Consider the following 10,686-nt stretch of genomic DNA (forward strand, 5'->3'; position numbering starts at 1 on the left):
TAAAGAAAAAAATATCAAGTAAATGTAATACACAAGCTGTTGCCGAATTTGACTGATAAATTCAGAGGGGTGATAGTAGGCATAAGAGGATAAATAATCGCAATACAACGTAGGGTCTTAATCGACGTTCAGTAGGTGAAAATTGCAAAAATATAATCCAACTGTTGGAAACTGTGAAAAATTAATAAAAAAATAAATATTTCATTTATGATCTTTTTTAAAGTGAAAGCACATTCTTAAAAGTGATTTTTCATGTAGTTAACATGCGGATTTGATGATCTAAGGGGTCGTAAATTACTGAAAACGAAAAAGTAGTTTAGAACCCATATTTGCAAAAAATATTAAAACTTGAGATAAATAAAAACTTGAAGCTCTAGTGTGGGACTCAATGACACACACAAGAAGTAGAGCTAAACCAATTTATTAACTCAACTCAGAACTCAGAACACAGTGACTGACAAATCTGCTTTTATACTAGCAGGGAAAGTTACAGAATATTTTTCTGGAGACAGTAAGAAAAGTCCAGAACACGTATCTGGTAAATTAATGTCCAGAATCTTCTGGAACATGAAATAAAGGAAAATATAAAATAAAGGAATTAAATATTTACACAGACGGTGAATCACATTGTTTCCAGCAGGATTCGAAATTTCGATCTCTTGATCAAGAGACCAGTGCTATGACCATTCCGCCATGAAGAGTCGACTGCCCAAGGAATTTTATATTCTACAATTTGATATAAGCGTATAAAGTGAAAACTGAGAAGTTTTAAAGATATTCAAGTATAACTAAAATGGGAACCGGGAAACAACGCTACAACATCAGTACCGATGTTCGCAGAGAGCGTTGTCAAATTCGAAAGATAAATTCAGAGCAAGGATAATAGGAATTAAGTAGATGGAAAATTATTAGAAAACATAGTCGCAGGTAACGTTTATTCAATGAAAATCGCAAAAACAGACGTCGGAAAGACAATGAACATGCCGAAGAGAATGGCCCTATGAATGCGAGGATTAGGAAAAACGTAATCGAGAAGTCTTCTCGTATGTAAATTTTTCATGCGTTCAATTCAAGTAAAAAAGCGAGCAAGTATTCCTGAACGAGCATTGCAGAATTGATGGTCGTTAAATTTTATTCGCAAACAAGTCAGCGACGAATGCAACTAAAATGTGTTGATGTGCCATCATGCATTAACCATATGTTCTGTCGGTGTTTCCTGCAGTAAATCCGGAGGAACGTTCTAGAAGAAAACAAGGTACTTTGTGCCTCTGAGGCGTCCCAATAGATTAATCTGCCCAGATGTTAATATCAAACTTGTATTTTACGTTCTATGATATAGTGATGTGGGGATTTTCGAATGATCAAATATTCGCATTGTGCGTGTTAAATACACCTTCTGTCGTAAAGCGGGCTTCATCTGAGAATGAAACCCTAGCAGAAGAGTGTGCTGTGAGGCATCAAACATCCAGCGTGCAAACTCCACCAGATTCGCTATTTTCACTGAAAAACGTTACCTGCGATCCTATGTTTTCTGGTAATCTTTCATCTATTTAATGCTTATTATCCTTGCTTTGAATTTTTCTTTCAAATTTGACAACGCTCTCTGCGAACATCGGTACTGATGTTGCAGCGTTGTTTCCTGGTTCCCCTTTTAGTTTTTTTGAATATCTTTAAAACTTCCCAGTTTTCACATTACAAGCTTATATCAAATTGTAGAATGCAAAATTACTTACATTCCTAATCTAGGTTGTGTCGAAAACGAAACCTCAGAAGGGAGTCTAGAAGGATCTAGCAACGGAATCGAAAAGCTTCTCGGCACAAATTTATTTCAGGGATAAGTCCCATGATCTCTAGCCAACAGTTACGGAATGAAGAAATAAAGGCTTCATTTCCTTCAATTCTAACTCCTTTTCAGTTTTAATACATAGAGGATAAAAAAAATCATCTTTAAATGGAATATTAATTTCAATAGAACTCACCTTTGCTCATATCTAGTAACTAAAAGTTTTCTCAACGGATGTAGATCTACAATATGAATGTGGGAAAACAATTTCAGTTGCAATATTTTGAGTAATTTTCCTTATACCAGCAGTTTTTACTTTTTAAAAATATAAATTCGAACTCGTGATTTTGAATCTACTTTCAGACCTCTTTGTGTTTGAAAAAACACATTTTTGGAAAATCTCCGTCCGTCTCTGACAAAGATAACTCAAACCCTTTGAGCTAGACGGTTGAAATTTGGTATATGGTCTTTAAACTAAATGTTGAGTAAAATTTCCATTTTGGACGAAATCCAACTGCGGGTTGACTTTCAGAAACATATAAACGCGACAATTCAAAGACGCAGGGATTTAAATATATCAAATTTGGTAAAAGATTCTGTGAATACAAGTTAAATTTTGTCAGATTTTTGTTTCAATTGGTTGAGAAAAACGTATCTAATACATAAATTCAATTTTTTGGATTTTATTGCGATACATTCAGTAAAAGTGCTAAAATCACGGCAAAGGTTAATATTTTGTAACTATTGTATGTCAATGCCATGTAAGGTAATGCCATTTCTGGCATGACAAGTTTATTACGGAAATGCTAGAAAGTTTTGGGGAAATCATTCTCATTGATCCATTCTTTGAATTTTAATCGTGCTTCGAATATGGTACACGACTCATCTTCCAGAACAGATAATATAACAAATTCTATAATTACACCTAACACCCTGGCCACAATTTTTTATCACACTTCTACAACCAGATTTTGCAAGAGTACTCCTTTCCGATTCTGTGGAAACAGACTATAATAATTTCATTATTGAAACCTGTTAAATACTAAGAATCTATCAAACTATTACCTAATTGCATTGATCTTTTGTCTTTGGATCGATATGATTAATCCAATATTTGCATATTATTTGGAGGCTAATAAATATCTAGACCCATTAACGTTTGGTTTTGATACCAACTTTGACATTAACTACAAATTTAGAAATAATATAACATATTAACTTTTATTTGTCATTACGTTTTTATCCCGTTTGTATGTAAATACAGACGATAGTCGATCAAAAAGCTGGCAAAGTTAGTTTAAGATTTGATAGTATCTACACTTTAGATGCTAAATTTGTATACCAAATTTTATCCATCTAGCACTTTACGTTTTCTAGTTAAGGTGCTAAATTGCTTTTAAACAGACATATATATACTTTCTGCAAAAAGATTTCTATCAGTTTTTTATAGAAATATGAAAATTTTGGGTTTAAAGTCCACATATTGAATAATGTACGTATTATAGTAACGTAAACGTGGCAATTCATCAAAATATCGCAGTCAAATATTTTTAACGATTGCAGTGCTTTTTCTTTGTTATATTTCGTTAGTATAAGACTTAAAAACCCATTGAGTAACTATTCACATGACTTTTAAATCATTGAATCGCATTCTTACATCAATTAAATTTTGACCTCCACCGCTCATATTATAGGAGAAATGTTGAAAGTAATAATTAAAGCAAAGTTTAAGACAGCAGCTTATAATTAAACGTTAGATGACATGCGTAGTTAGATTTGTCATGTGACTAAGACGTGGAATTTTACTATCCAAATAATGTGCAAATAGGAAAAACGTTTCGCGTGCATTTCTCATATTGTCAATAATAAATCGCGTGCCATACTCTCATTTTGTTTTGCATGCGCATGAATACTGAAGTTTGACTCAAAATGGAAGTTGGATAATATTATGCACATCAAAAGCACAAATGGCTTTCAAGCACCTAAATGTTATAAATGATCTCTAAAATAGCTCAAATGACATTTATAGAATATAATACAAAGTAATCGAACAGTATTTTAATCTAATGCAAGTTTTCTAAAAATGGTATTTAATAATTAAATACTGGAATTTTAAAAATCGAATTCGAAATCGTATTTTTGTTTTAAAAGATTTTTTTTTTTGTTTCACAATTTTTCTCATGTGTGTTTTGTCGAAGCAACAAACTTTCTTTAGTATTAAAAATCCTTTTTTAGTGAAAGTTTTAAAATTTTAGTCAAACTGTATTTTAAATACATCAATAAGCGATCAAAGTTTATCGAATGCTGTGAAAAATTTTGTGAACACTTTTTTTATACATGTTGTTTAAAAAAAATAATTTGTTAAAACTTTCATTTTTAAAAAAAATCTAACTACTCTGATCTGTCGAAATTTCAAATTCGTATATTAAAATTTTCGCCATCCGTATCGCGTCTAACTTCAAGTGAAACTTCTGCATGGTGGCCTAAACTCTTCCACATTTTAAAACTTTTAAACATTTAAAACGTTTTGCAAATGTTTACTTGTTTGAGTTTATATTTTTATTGTAATGTGGTGAAAAACAAATTTTCGCGGACAGTAGAGGACAGCCAAAGGATTCAAGATTTTTTTTTCCATTTATCTCACTGTAAGGAAGAAATTACTAAAATTTATTCCGTTGCCACATAAACACTTTTTTACCTTCAGCATATATTATTATGAAGATACATTTAAATGTTCGTTCAAATTTTATTCATTTAAATATTTTTCTTTCATCTAACACTAATAAAATTGCAAACTACTCGAGTGGTTTCGACTTCATAACTATTATTTGATGACTCGTGTTATTTATTTTATATCCCTTTATAACCTTTTTTGTCATTATGCTTTATAAGAAGGGCTATATTTAAAAATTAAAGTAACTGCTTGAGTATCTCCAAAGTTTTGAATAGTACAACATGGTAGTCAGAGTTTTTGATCTTATATCCAGATTCATAATGTTTTTTAAAAATTTAGATATAATTGATTTAAATATAGGATGACCCATTGTTACAGACATAACCGTTTTCTCTTTTGCGGCTATTAAAATAGAAATATTTTATTAAAATTCCGAGTTAGATTTTCATACAAGCTATCTGCAGAAAATAAAGGAATGATATGACCGAAACTTTTAGCATGTACTATAATAAAGTTATAGTCTCTCCATCCCACATAAAAATTAAGGAACAAGGGCAAGAACTTGAACTCCAAGTGCTCAGATTATTATTTTTAGTGTCCCACAAATGAACTTTTGGAAATGAATACAAAAGAACTTGATGAAAATCAGGAACATAACTACAATTTTAATATAAATTGCCAAATTTCATTTATCTAAGGAACTGGGGCATTTTTGAGTTACCACATTTAATGGATGCGAATGTATAGATCGATAGATGTCGATTTTTTAACAGATTTTACTAAAATTTATTGCATATCATTTAAACAACAAAACTGTGTACGAATTCAGTTCATCTAGGTCTTTGTTTTAGTTATGTTCACTTGGATAGACAGAGAGGAGACCGCGGTGACCTGGTGGTAAGGTCTCGAAGTTTTCAGGTTCGAAACCCGATTCCACCGAAGAATTGTCGTGTAAGCGGGCCTGGGACACGTTGAATTTGTCGGGATCAAACGTCCTCCCGCTGGTGTTGAGTAGAAATTTAGAGAAGGGGGGGGGGGCGGGTAACAGCTCAGGCTCCGTCCTCGTCATCTGACCGCTGTTCAAAATTATAAGGTTTGTCCCAAAATAGCTGTCTTGGCAATTAATTAAATAATTGCAGTCTGTCCCAATAAAATATAATGTTAATATAACTAAAATTAAAATTGATAGACAGAACTTTTCCATGGATTCTGTTAAAATTTTGGCATAAAGCTGTAAATTTGATGTGGTGGCTACGTACCATACTAAATCTCATCCATCTAGGTCGCAACCATTTTTGAGTTATCGTGACATAAAGTCAAAAATGTCTTTCTGGGAAGGATCTGAAAAGTACAAATTCTTCAAGGACTCGAGTTTGAAAGATTATAATACTTCTCTTCGTAAACAAACCCTTCTCAAAAAAAATGAAATTTTATATACCATCAGGGACTTCACATAATTTTAATTTTCGGGATATGTGTACATGGAAAATAATATACAGATCAATAGACATTCGATCCTTTGACGGATTTGTCTAAAATCTGATACATAACCATACATTAAATGGCAACACTGTGTGCCAAATTTGATTCATCTAGCTTTTTGTTTCAGAGCTGTTATGTTCATTCAAACAAACTTCAAGGATTCCATTAAAAATTTGACATGGAACTGGAAGTTTAGTGGGAAGGGTAACATATCATACCAAATTTCATCTACCAAGCTCGCAACTTTTTTGATTTATTGTGTTATAGCATCAAATGTTTTTTGCATTCATGGTGATCTGAAACGTTTTAATTTATGAACATATCGAGCTTGAAAGGTTACTACACTTCATATACAAAAATCAAACCATAAACTTTCGAGAAAAGGTTAGGTTTGTACTGTCGTAAATGATATTTAACATACCAGAGACTTCAAATCATTTTATATGTACTACCAGTTGTTGCAATAAATGTTCAAGTTTTAAGCAAAAACTTGCTCATAAGAAGTAATCCTTTGTGATAAACAGAATTCTTTACAAAGAATTTCTTCGAGTTTGACTTCCACCTGTTATTTTAAAAACGCAATAAAAGGAAAAGAAGTGCTGACTTGGTAACTTTCAAGTATTTTGATACTTTTAAGTTTCTTTTTCCACTGCAAAGTTACACTTCAATATAAAGTTCCTTTAAATTCTGCGGTATTTCTACAGATTTTGCAATCGTTATTCTTTTGGAAAGTAAACCTGGTATTGATAAATGTCTTGAATCTTTTTCCCGAGATAATTAAGGGAGTATTCCATTTCAGTTTGCTTCACTTTAAATTTTATTGAAATGTTTAAAACGAAATGTATAAGGCTTAGAAATGAAAAACACTGTTACTACATGATGCAATTAATTTTCAACTTTATTCCAGTAATATAAATCCTAGAAAAGCTATGAAATTTTGCAATTAGTGTCTGGAAATCAATCTGAAATGCGACGTTTTTTCATTTTTACTTCAGAGAAATGGGATTTATTTTGAAATTTTAAAGAAATATGCACATACTTTCATCTGTCGAGTGATTATATATAGAAAAGTGATAGAATCAACGACATTAAACAGAGGAGGATGGATTTAGTTTGATACATTAATTTTGCCAGTATGCATTTTTCAAATTTCTATAATTACGAGAGGCTGTCATACTTAAAGCCATTTTTTATAACTAAAAATTAAACAATTTATATTTTAATTATAGTAACATTCTTTATATTCCGTTTTATGTAGCATTATATTTAACTTATGTTTATGCTCATGAAGTGGATTACAAGTTGTTAAATAAAAACAAATTGTAAACAATATGATTCATATTGGAAGATGGTACTGTACTTTGGACCACTCTTTTGTACATTGAGAGTTTATAGTACTAAAATAGTCAATCTTTCTAAACAAAGTTCCGACTTATGGATACTTGCATTTTTTATTACTAAATTATTCTTTATAAAACTGGAACTCAAATAAATCTTGAAGCGTGTAAATAAAGAACTACTATTCTTTATAATTTTTGCACATACTCTCACACATAAGCACGTGCACGCGCGCAGAATTTGATAGCGCACTCAGCAAAATGATTCTACTAAGTACCACTAAGAACTGTTAGAGAAAGTTCGTCTGCTTTCTATACATTAACTTATACATAGACATTAGACCATAGGTTCCCAAAGTGGTCCAGGTGGACCCCCAGGGGTCCATAGGAACCACACGGGGGTCCACGTAGACGTGAAAAGAAAACAGGGGTTTACAAGTTGTAAGTGGGGGTCCACGAAAAATTTTCTGGTTTTCATAATAAAGAACAAAAATTTTGGCTTGGATTTACCTATCAACGTAATTCAATGAAGTTAACTTGTAGTTACAAGGGAACAATCTTAATTTAATAAAAAACAAAGGGTGTAATTTTGGCTTTTCTTGGTAAATTGAAATTAATGAAGCAAAATATTAGTCGGTGCGAATTCTCCCAGTTTCCGCACTTGTCACAGATAGAATGTCTTGATGAGGATATTCAGACATACGCTCAACATTTAAATACCCTGCATGATGACTTCAAAAATAGATTTGAAGATATTTTGACGATGGAAATACCACCATGGATCATTTGATGAAACGGAAGGGGCGAATGTGGCATTACAAGAGGAGCTAATTGAGCTCGGCACCAACGAGGAACTGGTGAAATTTAAAAAAGGTTATCAAACATTTTGGCTGAAGGCAGAAATCCCCGAAAAAAATTCTGGGCTGTGGGAAATTGCGAGAAAATTTTTGATAGCGTTTCCCTTGTCATATCTTGTCGAAAGAAGTTTTAGTGCCGTTACCAACCTGTTAACAAAAAAAAGGAGCAGATTGAACAACACAGAACGGGGAGATTTGAGATTACTTCTTACAAAACTGAACCCAAATATTGATAATTTGCTGTCAATTCATCAAGTACATCCGTCTCATTAAAAGTATAGCTATTTTTTTATTGTTGATTTACATTTCAGAGTTCATTGTTGATTTTTTGTCAATTGTTGATTGTTTGTAATAATAAATGTTTATAATTTTGTATAACTACAAGTATTATTTTAATAAATAGGACACAAGAAAATGTGCTACTTTTTTTTCTTCTTAACACCCCCAATTTAGGGTGATATTTTTTAGGAGTTTTGGGAATACAGTAGAAATGTAACAGCAGGGGGTCTACCGAAAATAGTAAAACTTTGAAAGTGGTCCACGAGAAAAAAAAAAGTTTGGGAACCTCTGCATTAGACCAAAGGTGCAGCAATCCTCCCACTGAGAGTCCTGTCATTTATTAATTAAATGTAAATGTTTCTATTCGTGTGTATTCAATTCTTGTAATGTTATTTTTAGGACAGTCTATAATGCAATCGAATGATTTTACATATACCAAAATCAGGCTCTAATAGGTAACTAATAGGCTCTTTTGTAACTATTAACAATGGCATGTGTTTAATAATATGCACATTTATGACAGTATGTGGGAAAAGTATCAGATAAAGGATTCCCGATGATTAAAAACATGAAAACGTGAAAAAAAATGCTTTCTTTTTTTCTGCAAATTTGAAATTTACCATTTACTTTCATCATGTGATTAGAATGTCAAGTGAATTGACTCTATTGTAATCATTTATTACTAAAATACATTTATATTTTTTTGTCTTTACTAGTATTAATAGAAAAAAAAAATATTCAGATGTCTTTGGAACCTTTAAAAGTAGATCTTGATATCATGCCTATGCATGAAAAAACTTTTTCCTTCTCTCCAACTGAAGTTCCACACATCTTCAATGGCGTTCATTTTTACATCAATTGAAATACTGCGTCGACACTGCAAAAAATTGCAGTTTTTGAAAATTTCAAAGATCTCAGTGCGTCAGTCATGATTAATTTCCCCATTTCCCATAAAACCAGGAAATTGAAATCTGACAGAGAAATTCTTTAGACTGTTGGTATAAAAGCTTTTTTTATCGACGTATCGATATGACAGCTTATAAGGGAAGTTATAATTTAATCAAATGGACAGTATTAACATCTCGGGTTCCTATATATTGAAATGTAAAAAAAATGCAAATATATTTTGCAAGAAATACGCAATGATTGGCCCTTTTTGATTTGTTTTCAATACTATTATTTCTCTTCAGTAAATACTGGATGTATTGAAGATCAATAGTATTTAGTCCCTGACGGAAATTGCATTATAAAAAAATTTATCCCGTCTTTATTTTCTTTTTGTGAAACAAAAAGCGAATCGAAGAAAGTTTAAAGGTTCTGCTCTTTCAGTTGTTGATTGATCTTTTTCCCCTTGGAATAGTTTTTGAAAAATTTTCATCGAAAAATTCTTGTATAATGCGAAATCCTTGGCTTATGAGTTATTTTTTTTTAATTGAAAGAACCTTGAAAATTTATTTTCTGAATCAATCGCTAAAAAAGATGTTTTTCTTTTTCGTATAACAAAAGTCTAATTTTATTTATCAGTTTCATTAATTTGTATTCCAGTCGCATTGTCATGAATTACAGCAAAATGTAGAAAAAATACATAAAGGCAATTTTATTTTACACAACAGCAATTTAAAAAAAATTGAAAAAATATATTTTTTAAAGATTTAATTAAAAAAGTTTCGTTTTATGTACCTTTATAATGCTTATAACGTCTTAATTTACTTTTCCACCAAGATTAATACATTTAAACTCGAAATCTGGTATTGAACTTCAACCGATTTTTTTAGTTATATTAACGTCCCGTTATAAAGCAACAATAGTGCTCTTTTGGGACGGACCTCGTAATTTTGAACCGTGGTCAGATGACGAGGACGTCACCTGAGCTGACACCCCCCTCTCCACACCAGCTGGAGGAAACACTTCAACCGAACTTCCAAAACTAACAACTTGTAACATCTTCGAGAATAAACATAGATGCCCGTTATCGATAGGCAACTTAAAAGAAATTTTATTGGCTTCAGTTATGTATTTTTCAAAGAGAAAAATGAATTTGATATGAATTAGATAAAATATATAATTTCTTTTGTCAAGTTTAGTATTATTGATTTAAATATATTATCATTAATTTGCATTGAATAATTTTTAAACATTTTTTTTGTCTAATAACAACAATTGCATTGCGTTTTGCTTGCTTAAAGAAACTACAAAAAAGTTATTGTGGAATTTTTTTCGTTCTTAATGAAGGAACATACAATCTTATAATCGGCCAATATCTTCTAATTCAAT

The sequence above is a fragment of the Argiope bruennichi genome, chromosome 3 (assembly GCF_947563725.1).
Source record: "Argiope bruennichi chromosome 3, qqArgBrue1.1, whole genome shotgun sequence".
Lineage (NCBI taxonomy): Eukaryota > Metazoa > Arthropoda > Arachnida > Araneae > Araneidae > Argiope > Argiope bruennichi.